This window comes from the organism of the source record quoted next, unplaced genomic scaffold (genome assembly GCF_019419815.1).
Source record: "Pyrus x bretschneideri cultivar Hongxiangsu unplaced genomic scaffold, Pyrus_bretschneideri_v1 Contig29, whole genome shotgun sequence".
In the NCBI taxonomy this organism is placed as follows: domain Eukaryota; kingdom Viridiplantae; phylum Streptophyta; class Magnoliopsida; order Rosales; family Rosaceae; genus Pyrus; species Pyrus x bretschneideri.
Window position 1 is genome coordinate 1,192,045 of NW_025999601.1, and position 18,745 is coordinate 1,210,789.

At 37.0% G+C, this 18,745-nt stretch overlaps 1 non-coding gene and 1 pseudogene across 1 annotated transcript; both read right to left on the reverse strand.

Annotated features, from left to right (window-relative positions):
• Positions 1 to 2,724: 2,724 nt before the first annotated feature.
• LOC125479502 lies at positions 2,725 to 5,404 on the reverse strand (annotated as a pseudogene).
• Positions 5,405 to 16,928: 11,524 nt separating this feature from the next.
• TRNAS-GCU lies at positions 16,929 to 17,010 on the reverse strand. Its single transcript has one exon. It is a non-coding gene; the product is annotated as a tRNA-Ser (tRNA).
• Between the last annotated feature and the right edge of the window lie 1,735 nt (positions 17,011 to 18,745).

Sequence of the window (18,745 nt, forward strand, 5' to 3'; positions counted from 1 at the left end):
TATTCTTGTCCCCTTCCTGTAACCACTGGACACGTGACCGTTGTCTCCAATACATCTCCTCCCTTCGTAAAAGTGAGTTAAGTCGACCCATCAATTCACCCATTGCTTCATAGACTTCGGCCGGAGAATCTCCTAATCCTCAGCATTTCCAACACAAAGCATGCATTGTGAACGACGGGTGTGCTCGCTGGCACACTCCACGGTGGGTGTGCTCGCTGTGGATATTAATCATATTAACCATGATTATCACGCATGGTGACTTAGTATATTTACAACATGCAACTTTGCGCGTGATTATTAATTACTATTTTACCACGGACTAAAATTTGCCTGTGATAAAAAATTGTTATTCACCATGTGCTCACTATGCCCGTGGTAAATTTGTATTTTTTTACAATGGACTCTTAATGCCCGTGATCAAATTGTTGTGGTAGATGAGATGTTGTCTTCTAATGTCGGTGTGTGAGAGTTCAACCTTCTAATTTTAGTTCATTCAAGCTGGTTTCTTCATCTTTTCCACACCTTAGCTGCCGCCAATCCTAGTTGTGGTTGCCATCTTCCACCCCAACAGCTTTGATAGGATTGGTTTCCTCAGTATCTGAGTTTCGATCTGGAAGCCCCTCGGGTTAATCGATATAGTTTATGAATTTATCGAGCCTAAGATGTCCATCTATAATTGACTTAACTCATTTGTGCTTATTAGTCTATTTAATGTTGGATCAAATGGGACAATTTATAATAAAAAAAATGCTAGAGGAATCAATGTATAAATTATTTTTGTAAACCACTTACAGTTGATAATTATGCACTTTTTTTTTAATAGAAAAAATTGTAGTAATGGTCTTTCAATTTTAACTCAATTGGAACAATAGTTCATCAACTAAAAATCAAGGTTCTAAAAAATCCTAGGTGCTAGTCGGGGTAGATTTTAGGTAAATTTCTTGTATATCTTGTAAATAAGTGCATATTTACACTTACCAAAAATTATACTAGTATGAAATCCATGGATAAGATAATAAAAGAAGGATAAAATGCAAAAAGAGTATCCAACAAGTCCAAAATTTAAAAACACATTAAGCATATATGCCATATAACAATAGTGAGGAGTATTGTAGGATGACACATATACAACAAGTTCACAATTTAAAACCACATAAAATGCAAAAATAGGAGGAAAATAAGGAAATATAGTAATGTAAGATGCTTATCATTAGCATCCCGGAATTTAAGTTGATACACACCTATTTTATAAAATTAACAAAATTTCAAGGTATAAACATAGGTTCACGTAGTACCAACTGTGAATGAAAATGTCTGGACCTGAGGGTGATAGAGCGGTAAGAGCTTTCAAAGCCTCCATCCTTGTGCTGTCATCTTTAGCGGCCCCCAACATATGCACGAACTCTTGAGCACCACCCATCTCCACACTTTTCATTCTCCTTTCATCTGTAAATCAAGAGAAGACGTAAAATTTTACAACTTGATTTCACAGCTGGAGATCAGAGAAATGAAACAAGCACTTACATGTTACACAGCTCAAACACAAGAAAGTTTCTGAAAATGATTCCTGCGTAAACTGTATATGGTAATTCATTACCAAGTGTGCTTTACAATATCAAAAGTGAATTGCTTTACCAACAAGGCAACCAGCACCTATACCTATATGTAAAACAGATAGAAAACGTACAAATGAAGTAATTCATAATCCTATAGTATACTTAAGAACAAGGCAGTGCTTGCAACCACTGAAATGTGATTTCCAATCTTATCTGGGTATCCCATATACTTTATAAATGTTTTAAGTTAAATAATATTTACGTGCAAGAAAGAAAATGGCAAAGCCCATGTATGCACGTCAACAAATAACAATCGAAAAAGTCTAAGTTTCATTACTCGGCTTTTTCAACAGATTTCATAATCTTAAAAGAAGATTATCATAAAAGTTGCTCTATCACTTGATATATTCAATTAATAACACATATCATACATCATTAGCCAATGCACGAATAAATGGCTACCTAAACTGCACTCGGCAGCAGAACAACTCCCTCCACTGTAGCATTCAAGAGAAGGAAGCACCAAAACTTGTCAAAACTGAAAGGATGCAAAACAATTTCATCACGGTCTTTCGATAAATGTCAACAAAGCAGGATCTACTTTATCTTTAGACAATAAATTAACGACCAACTCCGTAGTTCATGCATTTGCAGAAAAAACTCTCTCCACCATTTCTTGAATAAGCCTCACCGCAGTTGATGTCCCGTTGTTATTGATAAACCCTCGGATAATTATGTTGTACGTGCAGTCATCTGGACAACAACCTTTCTCATCCATTTCTCTAAGCAAGTTTTCGGCTTCACATATTAGCCCTCCATTACAAAATCCACTAATCATTGTATTTTACGTCCTGGCATTAGGTTGAATTCCTTTTGATGGTAAGCATCGAAAGAGATCCCATGCATATTCAACTTTTTCAGCTTTGCACAATCCTTCAATAAGAATATTGTAAGTTACAATATCAAAATCCAACTTCTTTCCCTCCATCTCTTCCAAAAGTTCAACTGCCATAAAAAGTTGCTGGTTTTCACAAAGGCCATCCAGCAAAATATTATAAGTTCGAATATTTGGAAGTCGGCCACAAGCTTGCATTTGAGAGAATAAGTTATGTGCATCTCGTATTCTTCCCATCTTGCAAAACCTATCCATAAGAGTGTTATAAGCATCTTCAACATTACTGATTTTCACAAGCTGGTGTTGTTGAGTGTTTCTAGATTCAGTCGATTTAGAAGATCGAGAGTGAAACAAAGCCAAGTAATTATTGAAGAATACAAAGCCAAGCACTTATATGTTCACAGCTGGAGATCAGAGAAATGAAACAAGCACTTATATGTTACGCAGCTCAAACACAAGAAAGTTTCTGAAAATGAATTGCTTTACCAACAAGGCAACCAACACCTATACCTGTATGTAAAATAGATAGAAAATGTACAAAAGAAATATTTCTTTCAACAAATGAAGTAATTCATAATCCTATAGTATATTTGAGAACAAGGCAGTGCTTGAAACCACTGAAATGTGATTTCCAATCTTATCTGCGTATCCCATATACTTTATACATGTTTTAAGTTAAATAATATTTACGTGCAAGAAAGAAAACGGCAAAGCCCATGTATGCACGTCAACAAATAACAATCGAAAAGTCTAAGCCCCATTACTCGGCTTTTTCAACAGATTTCATAATCTTAAAAGAAGAGTATCATAAAAGTTGCTCTATCACTTGATATATTCAATTAATAACGCATATCATACATCACTAGCCAATGCACGAATGAATGGCTACCTGAACTACACTCAGCAGCAGAACAACTCTCTCCAATGTAGCATTCAAGAGAAGGAAAACTTGTCAAAACTGAAAAGATGCAAAACAATTTCATCACGGTCTTTCTATAAATGCCAACAAAGCGGGATCTACTTTATCTTTAGACAATAAGTTAACGACCAACTCCATAGTTGATGCATCTGCAGAAAAACCCCTCTCCACCATTTCTTGAATAAGCCTCACCGCTGTTGATGTCTCGTTGTTATTGATAAACCCTCGGATAATTGTGTTGTACGTGAAACCATTTGGACAACAACCTTTCTCTTCCATTTCTCTAAGCAAGTTTTCTGCTTCACTTGCTAGTCCCCGGTTACAAAATCCACTAATCATTATGGTATATGTCCTGACATTAGGTTGAATTCCCTTTGATAAACTACAAAAGAGATCCCATGCATATTCAAATTTTTCAGCTTTGCACAATCCTTCAATAAGAATATTGTAAGTTACAATATCAAAATCCAACTTCTTTCCCTCCATCTCTTCCAACAATTCAACTGCCTTGGGAAATTGTTGGTTTCTACAAAGGCCATCCAGTAAAATATTATACGTTTGAACATTTGGAAGTTGGCCACAAGCTTGCATTTGAGAGAACAAGTTACGTGCATCTTGTGTTCTCCCCATCTTGCAAATCCCATCAATAAGAGTGCTATAAGTAACCGTATTTGGAACAACTCCCTTACGAGACATTTCCAGAAAAAGCATCTGGGCCTCATCTATCCTTTTATGCTTACAATAGCCGTTGATCAATATGTTATAACTACGAGCATTAACCATGCAACCTTTGCTAAGCATCACTTCAAAAACCATTTTTGCCTCGTCCATTTCTCCTCGCAAACAGCAACCATCTAGAAGCGAATTGTACGTAATTGTATTGGGTGCTATATCCCTTTGCGTCATCATTTCGACCACGCTCCTTGCTTCCTGGACCATCCCCTCTTTGCAGAATGTATCAACCAAGACATTGAAGGTGTGCCCACTTGGAAAGATATGTTTCTCCACCATTTCATTCAACAATCTTGTAGCTTATTTCCACTTCCCTACTTTGCAAACTCCTTGAATTAAAGAGGTATAGGTAATGACGTTGGGAGCAATGCCCTTACTCGTCATTTCTAAAAAGAGCTTCAATGCATCAACAACTTGAGTATCCTTGCAAAGACTGTCGATGATCGTGCTATAGACAACTAAGTTAGGCTTGCAACCTCTTTCTTCCATCTTCTTAAGAATCTGGATTGCTGCAGTGTTGTTACCTTTCGCGCAAAGGCCCTTTACTAGGGTACCGAAAGTAACCACATTCGGTTTACAGTTACCACTCTCCAACATTTTATTGAAAAGTGCTGCAGCCTCGGCCTCTCTATTCTTAAGAAGAAAGCCGTTGATTAGAGTGGTGTAGGTCGTGACATCTGGCTCAAAACCTAATTTGAAGAAGTTACCCAAGACTGACAAACTAAACTCCACTTGGTTGAGATGACAAAAGCAATTAATGATAATGGCTAGAGTATAAACATCTGGACGAATTCTGGACACAACCATTTGGTTATTCATGGAGATAACTGCCGAATAATATTTCATCCTGGCAAGTTGAGTCAAGATTTGGTTGAAAGGGACAACGGGAGGCAGAGGACGCCTTTGAAGCATTTCGTCGAACACATTGAAAGCATCCTCAACATTACTGATTTTCACAAGCTGGTGTTGTTGAGTGTTTCTTGATTCGGTCGATTTAGAAGCTCGAGAGTGAAACAAAGCCAAGTAATTGTTGAAGAAAACAACAACAGGAGAAGATTGAAGAGGGCAAGGTAGCATACCTCTGGTGCTGCTGCTTCCATAACCAACCTTCAAAGAAGAAGAAGCAGCAATCGTTGCCCGCATCATCTTCAGCATCTCTAATTGTTGTAAGACCTTGTGAGATTTTAAGCGCATGAATTTCACCTTTTTTTTCTAGTTCTTAGATTAACGCAAATTGAAAATAAATACACAAACCAACGAAAAGAATGATTCTTTTTTGTCATGATTTTAGGTTTGGTCAGAATTAAATTTCTTTGAGTCTATATATAAAACGAACCAGGTGAATAAGATATTTTAAAAAGTGAATAAACGGTTCGATCTGGTTTTGAGGTTCTACCAAGATGAAAACTGAAATGGATATCAACGGTTCGGTCCGATTTTTGAACGTTAGTTGATTTTTTTTTTGTCAACATTGTTTTTTCCAGTTTATTATGCCGTTGTTCGATTCAGTTCCATGATTTTTATGTCCTCCCCTACAATTATATATAGAAATAAGGGCATGTATTTCACATTACACTTCTTGTAGGTCAGGAGAGGCTGAAATACCTCTGTTAGTCTTTCTGACCTCCGAAATGATGGAATGTCATGACAAAGCCACCAGTTGGTCAGTTTTTTTTTTTTTTTTTTTGGTAACATACAATACTGCATTAAAATTAAATAATTTTTTTTTTAACAAACGATATTATCTACACCAAAAGAGGGAGACAAAGTGGGCAAAACCTCACAATGGGTTAGCCATGTTAATGTGGTTCAAATCTAAGACATTATTATTTACAAGTGAATAGGAATGTTACTAAAATGTAGTATTAAGTGGCAATTGAAAACGTTATTTGATGCAAAAATGAGAAGTACTGAGCATGAAAGTTTTGCATGCTTAAAGCCGTGAAACAAGTCAACAATGAAGAGCACCACCTTCGTTATTCATACATCACTAGGCAATGCATGAACGAATGGCTACCTGAACTGGACTCGACAGTGGAACAACTCCCTCCTCCAATGTAGCATTCAAGGGAATGATGCACTGAAACTTGTCAAAACTAAAAAGATGCAAATCAATTTCATCATGGTCTTTCTCTAAATGCCAACAAAGTGGTATCTACTCTATCTTTAGACAGTAAATTGAAGGAAAAATTTTGTCCTAGCTAAGAACATGTAAGAACATTTGAATACATAGGCATACTAATAACACTTTAAAGTAGGCATGCATTCAAAAACAATTCATAAAACCCATGACTTTCAAAGCCTAGTATATGGTGAACCATAAGACTCTTTAACAATATTAAAGAGAATAAGAATTTAGAGATTATTTACCCTTGAAGCTCATCCTTGATTACACAAGGGATTCACCCAAGTGGAGGGCCTTCAAGTCACCTCCTTGCTCCTTGGATCTTCCTTGTGATTTCCTCCCTTTTAGTGCTCCTTTTCTTCTTTGTGGATTTGAGGATTTGTTCTCCAAAAACACCAAAGGTTTGGTGTCTCTAAGTCTCCACACCAAAGATGTAGTGTGAAGATGAAATGGATGACTTAGGGAAGAAGAAGATTGCTAGATGTTCCTCCCCTAAGTGGCCGGCCTCTATGTAGAAAATGAGAGAATATGTTTCACCCAAATTCAATTAGAAAACCCTTAGGATGAAATGGCTATAAAGATGTCTTTATACCACCTCACAATGGAGTGGCAAACTTGCAATTAAGCCAAGTTCACTACCCTCCACCCTTATGGCCGGCCATATGTTGTTATTGGGCTTAATTGCCCATTTTGTTTTAGTTGTCATACAGCTTAAACATAATGGGCCTTGTGGACCAAAACGTTTTTGTGCCCCGAAGCCCAAAACTAACTTAAACGCCCAATACGAATGTTTCGTATAATTAATTAACTATTTAATTAATCTTGACCATTCTTCAATTAAACCATTTAATTGCTTATCCATTTCATATAATTTCTTCACTTATATCCTTACTCGGTGTACGATCCATTAGGTTCCAATTAGCGAGGTAGTGGGCGATGTTACTCTTAACGATCGATTGTGAATTGAAACCACATTTCAATTCTCCCTTAAAATTAGTGTTTGCTAATCTTTAGGGCTTCCACAAACCATGGGTGACGCCTAGCAGCATGTCATGGTTACCCAAGCTAAGTAGAGGTGGTTGGAGAACCTATCCAGTTACAACTACAATGCAATACGGTCTTTCTCTAATACAATACTCTTAATCACATTGTTTAAGTGATAGTTTGTTTCATGTCTACTATCCAATGTGATACTTCTCTATATGATTCAATTGAATAAGATTTGGAACAAGCTTCCTTAGTCATATTCATATGCTTTGGCCAAAGACTCTCGAATCATATCTTAGAGTATTCTCCTTCCACCATGGAAGGTTAGAGATCCCTTGTTGTGCATTCATATGCCTACATGACTAGATAGCTTGACCCCAACAATGCCGTGGACACTCCAATGGAATGCCGTTGACATAATCAAAGATCAAGGACCTAACCATTAGACATCAATGATGCCTCAGGTCAAAGGACTACTTTGCATATTGCAACTATTGAGTTCTCACATGACATGTATGTTCGAACTCTCGTTTGATCGTTGTTCAGTGTACTCGATTACTCTTTCGAGCACTTATGTGTTTGCCTTAGTGTCCAACACCAAATGACTTGAGACTAGTTCATACTCATGCTTGAGTCGACATAACACATACTAACCTTAGCGGATTGTCAATGCCCAATTGGCAATCCTATGGCTAGGAACGTTTTAGGAATGAACATAAGAGAAATGTCCTGTTAATTTAACTAACTTAAATCACTTGTCTCTTAGATCAAATACATTCCTTGGATTCCCTTATTGCTTAAACACAAGATACTATAAATAGTGATTAACAATAAGCTTTGCCCTCTATTAAACATATAAAAGTTTAACACAATAAGTATTCCAAAAAAGCTATTACATCAAATGAGTGGCTTTGTGGGCATACTTCCAACAATCTCCCACTTGCACTCAAAGCCATCTTCCCATGTATCTAATACCCATCTTTTCTATATGACGGTCAAGCTGGATTTGAGACATTGGCTTTGTCAGTGGATCTGCTACGTTATCGGCTAAAGCAACTTTGAGGATGTTAACTTTCCCCTCGGCAGCATATCTTCTAATGATATTAAAGCGCCTATCAAAATGCTTGTTCTTTTGATGTGCCCTGGGTTCCTTGGCTTGAGCTATCGCCCCACTATTATCACAGTACAAAGTTACTGGTGATGTAATGGTTGGAACCACTCCAAGCTCATTGATGAACTTCTTCATCCAGAACGCTTCTTTGCCGGCTTCAGCTGCAGCGCACATATTCAGCCTCTGTCGTGGAATCAGCAATTACACTTTGTTTCTTGCTTTTCCAGCTGACAGCCCCACCATTTAGAGTGAATACATATCCGGAGTTGGAACTTCTATCATCGACGTCAGATTGGAAATCTGCGTCTGTATAGCCTTCCACTCGCAACTCTGTCGCTCCTCCATAAACGAGGAACATGTCCTTAGTTCTTCTTAAGTACTTAAGGACCGTCTTGACAGCTGCCCAGTGTTCTGATCCTGGGTTAGATTGATATCGACTAGTAATGCTCACAGCATATGCGATATCAGGCCTTGTGCATATCATGGCATACATAAGACTTCCTATGGCGGAAGCATAAGGAATCATATTCATATGCCGTATCTCTTCAGGAGTCTTAGGTCTCATGGACTTAGAAAGATGAATTCCATGTCCTACAGGAAGAATACCTTTCTTAGATTGCTCCATCTGGAACCTACTTAGCACCTTATCAATGTACATAGATTGGGATAATCCAATTAATTTTCTGGATCTATCACGATAGAGCTTTATCCCAAGTACATAAGATGCATCTCCTAAATCTTTCATGTGGAAGGTTTTGGACAACCACACTTTTACAGAAGAAAGTACTGCAGTGTCATTCCCGAATAGTAATATGTCATCTACATATAACACTAGGAATACAACTGCTTCCCCAACGACCTTTTGATAAACACAATTGTCGTCTTCGTTTTGAGTAAAACCAAACGATTTGATTTCAGTATCAAAACGAATGTTCCAGCTCCTGGAGGCTTGCTTAAGTCCATAAATGGACCTCTGAAGTTTGCATACCTTAGTCTTTTCAGACTTGGACACGAAACCTTCGGGTTGAGCCATATAAAGCTCTTCCTCTAGGTAGCCGTTCAGAAAGGCTGTCTTCACGTCCATTTGCCAGATTTCATAATCATGGTACGCAGCTATAGCAAGCAAAATTCGAATGGACTTAATCATGGCTACAGGAGAAAAGGTTTCTTCATAGTCAATCCCTTCTCTTTGCCTGTAACCCTTGGCTACTAGTCTAGCCTTATAAGTCTCCACGTTCCCATCAACGCCTATTTTCCTCTTGAAGATCCATTTGTTTCCAACAGGTACTATACCTTCTGGAGGGTCTACAAGAGTCCAGACTTGATTTTGATACACGGAATCCATCTCGGATTTCATGGCCTCTTGCCATCTCTTTGAATCAATGTCGGACATTGCTTCAGTGTAGTCTCTAGGGTCTTCCTTTGTGTCATTGTCACCTAGAAGGTACAATTCCCCAAAGTCTTTGTCTAAGCCATACCTCCTAGGTGGCTTATTAACCCGTTCAGATCTACGTGGAGCTAGGGGTTCAGGAACAGGGTTGTCAACATGTCGTGTGCTTGTTTGTGGTTCATCATTAATCTCATTAATTTCCATCTTTTTACTTATAGTTCCTTTGAGAACAAATTCGTCCTCTAGAAACTTAGCAGTTCTGGCGACAAAAACTTTCTGGTCGTCAGGATGGTAGAACTCATATCCCATAGTTTCTCTAGGATATCCCACAAAATAGCACCTTACTGATCTCGCTTCAAGCTTAGTAGCTTCAAGCTTCTTGACATATGCTTCACAACCCCAAATCTTAATGTGATTAAGACTTGGCTTTCTTCCATGCCATATCTCATAGGGCGTTTGTGAAACTGATTTGGAAGGTACTCTATTAAGCAAGTAAGCTGTTGTATATAGAGCGTATCCCCAGAATGTTACTGGCAGATCAGCGGAACTCATCATAGAACGAACCATGTTCATCAAGGTTCGATTTCTCCTTTCAGAAACTCCATTAAGTTGTGGAGTTCCCGGTGGAGTCCACTGTGATATTATTCCACACTCTTTGAGATAATCTAGGAATTCATTACTCAGATATTCACCCCCTCGATCTGATCTTAGGATCTTTATCTGTTTCCCAGTTTGCTTCTCAACTTCATTCTTGAATTCTTTGAACCTTTCAAAGGATTCTGACTTGTACTTCATAAGATACACATAGCCAAACCGAGAGTGATCGTCGGTGAATGTGATATAGTAGGAGAAGTCTCCTCTCGACGTAGTAGACATAGGTCCACATACGTCAGTGTGGATTAACCCTAGAATTTCAGTGGCACGCTCTCCTTTCCCAGTGAATGGAGATTTGGTCATCTTCCCTTTCAAGCAACATTCACAAGTACCCATCTGGTCATTACCTAACGGGCGGAAATATCCGTCTTTCGACATCTTGCGAATCTTATCAAGGTTCACATGTCCAAGTTTAAGATGCCACATCTTTTCTTGATTAACTTCTTCTCTAGCCCTTTTGGGTTTTGAGGTATTCCCGCTTTCAATACAGTGCAAACCACTATTCGTCTCTTGGTGAAAAAGTCCCTCTATCATATTACCATGAGAGATAATACGACCGTTCAAGTATAAAGTGCAACTCATTTTGTCAAACAATACTGAGTGCCCATCTCGTAAAAGTTTAGAGATAGAAATCAAATTCTTTATACATGAAGGAAAATATAAACAATTTTTAAGTTCCAAGACTTCCCCAGAGGGTAGTTTAAGCATATAGGTGCCTATTGCTTTTGCAGAGATTTTAGTGTCGTTCCCAACTCGCACAACTATCTCCCCATTGCGCAGTGTCTTGCTCTCTGCTAGTCCCTGCATCGTATTACAGATATGTTGACTAGCGCCTGAATCAAATATCCAGGAATTGGAGCTCACTGTAAAAGCACTTTCTATGACCGAAATAGTCTCTTCAAAAGTTCGTGTCATAAAGCTCGCAATGCGCACCCTGTATTTCTTCTTCCAACGTTCATCCTTTCCACAATGAAAGCATGTTCCTTTGGATTTCTTTGCCTTCTTCTTATGTAACCTCTTCCTTGTTTTTGCATTCTCACTCCCACTGTCCTTTTTGAAACATTTTTCAAATTTACAGCACATGTCAATCATCTCGTTAAAAGTATGATCGAATCTATTCACTTTATAGTTTACAATAAACTTAGTGAAATCATCCGAGAGATATGCAAGGAAAAAGTCTTAGGCCATTTTGTCAAGTATAATGGTGGGTAGTAGTTTAGGCATGTCGTTAACTACATAACATAACAGAAATCGTATTAGATTGTTGATTAACTACTTGATTGGGTCTTGAATCAAATAGTACCACCCGCTATTTTTGGCAAATTCCATATCCCTCAATAGAATCCGAGAGTTATGTTGAACTCTTAGCGGGGTATGGGAGACTCACTATTACCAAGCCCACCTCAGAATTATATCATGTTGGTTAGCAAAAATAATGATGAGAGAATAACACTTTAGTCATTTACAACTCTTGTAATTACCCATCTAGTTTGGCCTCTAGAGAATGAATGCCTCAGAATTATATCATGTTGGCACCATTGCACTTAGTTAAGTTATTCCCACCATGCTTAGTTTATGTAGAGGTTCAAGCACAACCTCAGAATTATATCATGTTGGTCATACTCGTTGTCTACACTCACCTCATCATATGTTTATGGACTCCTCCTGGATGTAAGCCCATACTTTGTACTTCCCCATTATAGGGTGAAGCCGGTGCATGAGTCACAAACGATTGGAGCCCACCACGGTGGAAGGCCTACGAAGAAATGTTCAAAACATCTCTCGTTTATCAACTTAATATTCGTTTGTTGAGGGAGTAGTTTTGGGCTACATCAAAAACATTTTAATCATATTAAAAGGACATGGCCCTATCATAACTATTGGTCCAAGTTAATATGATTTAGTAGCATATAATACTCCTACTGTTTCGTTGAAACAAGCGAGACTATATGGAACTACTAACGAACGCATTGCATCCTCATATGGACTATATAGTCATATTAGGTTTTAGGATGATTATGAACCGTTTGATTTGATCCAACACGAGCCTTGTGTTGGACCTTGGGTTTAAGGTAGATAGTTGTTGATTTTAGTTACGCGTTTAATCCAATTAAACCGTTATTTCCTATTGGGCGTTGGACCCAACTATTCCAATTTGCATACATATAAACAAAGAGGAATACATGAAATAATAAGAAGGGCTTATGCCCTTTTACAAAACAAATAATGGGCTTATGCCCTTTACAACAACTTGAATTAATCAAATTACATTCAAATCTACATTACTTAAAACCCAATCATTCATAATGTAAATCGGCCAATCACATAGCTCAATTATCGAGGCCTTTGGTTCATAATCACCCTTTTCTTAATTAACTAAATTAACTAAGAAAAAAACTTTAAACAATTGGTTTTTGGATCCATAGAATTGATTTAAATGAAACTAAATATAATGAAAATCCAATTCTCATTAAAGAGACAAAACAATTTTTGTTCTCATTTTATTTGGGCCATTTTGCAAAAACACAAACTTTTGGGCCAAAATACAAATACACAAAAGTATCAAAACTTTATTTAATTGCACAAAAGCACCCCACTAGAGGGGTGGCCGGCCAAGGATAGTTGTTATAGAGATTTTTGATAAAAAGAATTTTGTAAGTGGATTTTGGTGGGTGAGATTAAAGATGGTGGGGATGGTTTGAAAAGAAAATATATCTTTGATATAATTAAAACCATTTAATCATTTCTTACCAACAATCATCATCCATCAACTAATATTCAAAAATATATCTTTGACATAATTAAAGCCATTTAATCATTTCTCACCAATAATCATCACCCATCAACTAATAATCAAAACTTTATGTAAAACATAAAACTTTTGAATCAAAACTTCAAAACTTTTTGTTCTTGATAAGAACTTCAAGAAATATGAAGAACATACCTGAAAACTCATAATAGCTCCATGGATGTTTTCTTTCACCAAAAACTCAAATTTTCACAACTCAAAAGAGGGTTAATATCCTAGGGTACTTAGGGGTTCCAAAAAGCACATTAAAACTATTTTAACAAGGCTAACAAGAACCCAAAAACTTACCCTTTGGATTTGGCCGAAAATCCCAAAACACTTGGCACCAACTTTTAGTTCCATTATTCATGCTTTAATGAAATACATCTACAACATTTGAGATGCTAAATTTTCAAGCAAAATTTATATTCAAAGCAAGAACAAAGCTTGTAACATTTACAACACTTAAATCACAAAATATGAAAAATCACAAAACCCAAAAGGATCCACCATAAACTAGGCCTAGGCTCTGATACCACTTGAAGGAAAAATTTTGTCCTAGCTAAGAACATGTAAGAACATTTGAATACATAGGCATACTAATAACACTTTAAAGTAGGCATGCATTAAAAAACAATTCATAAAACCCATGACTTTCAAAGCCTAGTATATGGTGAACCATAAGACTCTTTAACAATATTAAAGAGAATAAGAATTTAGAGATTATTTACCCTTGAAGCTCATCCTTGATTACACAAGGGATTCACCCAAGTGGAGGGCCTTCAAGTCACCTCCTTGCTCCTTGGATCTTCCTTGTGATTTCCTCCCTTTTAGTGCTCCTTTTCTTCTTTGAGGATTTGAGGATTTGTTCTCCAAAAACACCAAAGGTTTGGTGTCTCTAAGTCTCCACACCAAAGATGTAGTGTGAAGATGAAATGGATGACTTAGGGAAGAAGAAGATTGCTAGATGTTCCTCCCCTAAGTGGCCGGCCTCTATGTAGAAAATGAGAGAATATGTTTCACCCAAATTCAATTAGAAAACCCTTAGGATGAAATGGCTATAAAGATGTCTTTATACCACCTCACAATGGAGTGGCAAACTTGCAATTAAGCCAAGTTCACTACCCTCCACCCTTATGGCCGGCCATATATTGTTATTGGGCTTAATTGCCCATTTTGTTTTAGTTGTCATACAACTTAAACATAATGGGCCTTGTGGACCAAAACGTTTTTGTGCCCCGAAGCCCAAAACTAACTTAAACGTCCAATACGAATGTTTCGTATAATTAATTAACTATTTAATTAATTTTGACCATTCTTCAATTAAACCATTTAATTGCTTATCCATTTCATATAATTTCTTCACTTATATCCTTACTCGGTGTACGATCCATTAGGTTCCAATTAGCGAGGTAGTGGGCGATGTTACTCTTAACGATCGATTGTGAATTGAAACCACATTTCAATTCTCCCTTAAAATTAGTGTTTGCTAATCTTTAGGGCTTCCACAAACCATGGGTGACGCCTAGCAGCATGTCATGGTTACCCAAGCTAAGTAGAGGTGGTTGGAGAACCTATCCAGTTACAACTACAATGCAATACGGTCCTTCTCTAATACAATACTCTTAATCACATTGTTTAAGTGATAGTTTGTTTCATGTCTACTATCCAATGTGATACTTCTCTATATGATTCAATTGAATAAGATTTGGAACAAGCTTCCTTAGTCATATTCATATGCTTTGGCCAAAGACTCTCGAATCATATCTTAGAGTATTCTCCTTCCACCATGGAAGGTTAGAGATCCCTTGTTGTGCATTCATATGCCTACATGACTAGATAGCTTGACCCCAACAATGCCGTGGACACTCCAATGGAATGCCGTTGACATAATCAAAGATCAAGGACCTAACCATTAGACATCAATGATGCCTCAGGTCAAAGGACTACTTTGCATATTGCAACTATTGAGTTCTCACATGACATGTATGTTCGAACTCTCGTTTGATCGTTGTTCAGTGTACTCGATTACTCTTTCGAGCACCTATGTGTTTGCCTTAGTGTCCAACACCAAATGACTTGAGACTAGTTCATACTCACGCTTGAGTCGACATAACACATACTAACCTTAGCGGATTGTCAATGCCCAATTGGCAATCCTATGGCTAGGAACGTTTTAGGAATGAACATAAGAGAAAGGTCCTGTTAATTTAACTAACTTAAATCACTTGTCTCTTAGATCAAATACATTCCTTGGATTCCCTTATTGCTTAAACACAAGATACTATAAATAGTGATTAACAATAAGCTTTGCCCTCTATTAAACATATAAAAGTTTAACACAATAAGTATTCCAAAAAAGCTATTACATCAAATGAGTGGCTTTATGGGCATACTTCCAACATAAATTTCATCATGGTCTTTCCCTATTTGCCTCTCATGAACTTACTCATGCAAGCTCATGAGTAGCACCAGTAGTAGCACTAGAAGCAAACAATATAAATTGGCAGCGGCGGCAAATAATGGAGGAGGAGCAGACGGCACAGCTGCGCGAAATCTTCCGATCGTTTGACGGCAACAAAGACAGCAACTTGACCGAATCGGAGTTGTAAAATAATTGACTAAGAGATCAATGAAGAGTGTAGAATAATTGCAATACGGTGATTTAGCAAGTTAATGGAGTTTTCTCTCCCGTTAGGGTGAGAGTTTCTCTCCGCACTAGAAGAAAAATGTTCATCTACCACGGTGATTGCCCGTGATAGATTGCAATCCACCACAAACATTGTGCCCGGTAGTAATTTGGAAGTGATAAAAAGTCTCAATTTCTTCCACGAGCTATGCCCGTTGTCAAATGTAATGTAACCACAAACAATGCCTATTGTAGATTGGAATTTACCACAGGTACTACTGCTGTTGTGGATTAGTTATTTACCATGAGTAATGCCCGTTATAAAAAAAAAATTCCAAAAAATTCCAAAAAAAAGAAAAAAAAAAAAATATATATATATATATATATATATATATATATATATATAAACCCACAAAATTGGAAATTTACTATAAATACATTTTTTTAAATAATCACATATTAAAAAAGAATTACAAACTGTACAAAGCTAACAACACCATCATCGATTTTCAATTTTTTTTAATCTCTTAAACATACCCATTCAAATATACCAATTGTTATATGTAAAATATACCAATTTCTTTTAATGTAAAACATACCCATTTTTTTTATGTAAAATCTATTCACTTTTCTTTTAATCTATTTTTTAAAACATATATGGGTACATTTTTCTCATTGATTTGAAAATGTATTCACGTGAAGTTATTCAAAGAAATTTATTAATGTTATTAAGCCTAGAATTCATTATTATTATTTTTCATGATTTTGAAGAATGTACCCATGTTTTCAATTTGAAGAATTTACCAAATGTTTTATGGTACAGTAACTTTTGGTTAATATTGATGAATGTACTATATATATGTACACAATGTGTTTTACAATATGTGTGTACATACTTTTTATGGCAAAACATGTTTTTCTACATCACCGGCATTGCCTCATCATCCTATCATGAGACGTTTCGTGCTTTTTACTTTTAGTTTCTTGTTACGTTTTTGGACAATGATAAAAAAAGCTTTGCATGGCCACGTTGTGAATGTAACATAATCCCTACAAATATTGACTGTTCCAATTTATATGATCCTATAGATAGAGCACCACAACCATGGTCGAAAAAAATTAAACAAAAATTAAAAATAAATCGTCGCCTGAGAGGTTCGAACTCTCGCGGGGGATCCCCATGCACTTAGCAAGCACACGCCTTAACCACTCGGCCAAAGCGACTATTGATGACGTAGGAGGCTACTAATCTTTTTTAATTAATTATTTAATTAATCAAAGTCCTTGTTTCTAAATGAGAATCCTCAAGATCTTGAGGATCCTTCAATCACATTCGTTCATCGTACATCGTGCATATATTTTTCTTCAGGTACGGTTTATATTCAACTTTAAATTAAAAAAAATACAATGATTTATGATCATACGATATACGATGAACATACGTAATTGGAGGGTCTCAGAGATCCTCACAAAGAGAATTCGGAGAGGATCCTCGTCCCTAATTTTCTCTCGTGAACTTAGTCATGCAAGCTCATGAGTAGCACCTAGCACTAGAAGCAAACAATATAAATCGATGGTGGCGACGAATAATGGAGGAGGAGCAGACGACACAGCTGCGCGAGATCTTCCGATCATTTGACGGCAACAAAGACGGCAACTTGACCGAGCCAGAGTTGTTAACTAATTGACCAAGAGATCAATGAAGAGTGTAAAATAGTTGCAATAAGGTAATTTAGCAAGTTAATGGAGTTTTCTCTCCCGTTAGCGCGAGAGTTTCTCTCCGCACTAGAAGAAAAATGCTCATCTACCACAATGAATGCTCATGATAGATTACAATCCACCACAAACATTGTCCCCATTAGTAATTTGGATGTGATAAAAAGTCTCAATTTCTACCACGAGCTATGCCCGTTGTCAAATATAATGTAACCACAAACAGTGCCCGTTGTAGGTTGAAATTTACCACGGGCACAATTGCCGTTGTGGATTACTTATTTACCACAAGTAATGCCCGTTATTAAAAAAACATGGATAAGGCAAATACATTTTCTGAGAAGCCATGAACACGAGTCGCACCATTCGTAGCCACCATCTGCGTCTCCATTCATTAAGCACCCATAACCTGAACGTATAAGAAAACAACTTGAAATCAGGATTGCCATTTATTTACATCTAAGTAATTGGATGCAATTACATATAGAGCGGGCGAGAGATAGCGAGACCTTCATACAAACTGTTCTTTATTACACTGGAGCTTTTCCCTTAACATCTCAATCAGAACAAGACATACCCATACACATACCTAAGAAGCAAAGTGGATCATCCCACTGATTTTTTTATCACAATGGACATATTTCAAATCTATGGGTTACCAAGATTTATTCAAGCTTAGGTTATTTAATGAAATTGAGGGAAACATCTTCAATTTTACTAACCATATGATGGCACCTGAACTACAACAGTATTAGAACAAATACAATACAAAATTAAAATACAAGAGCAAAGTTCCAAAATTTGAGTGAGAATATAGAGAATCAAATTCAAAACAATAACCCTAAAATCCGTCCAAATATTTGCATACCAATTTCTAAGCCATAAAGTGAGAAAGGCTAGCCGCCGCCCGGGGGGGGGGGGCGGCGCTTGCTATGGATATTAATCATATTAACCACGAGTATTACGCGTGGTGGCTTAGTATATTTACAACATGCAACTTTGCACGTGGTTATTAATTAATATTTTACCACAGACTAAAGTTTGCTTATGATAAAAATTTGTTAGTTACCACGTGCTCACCATGCCCATGGTAAATTTGTATTTTTTACAATGGACTCTTAATGCCCGTGATCAAATTGTCATGGTAGATGAGATGTTGTCTTGTAATGTCGGTGTGTGAGAGTTCAACCTTCTGATTTTAGTTCATTCAAGCTGGTTTCTTCAGCTTTTCCATACCCTAACAGCC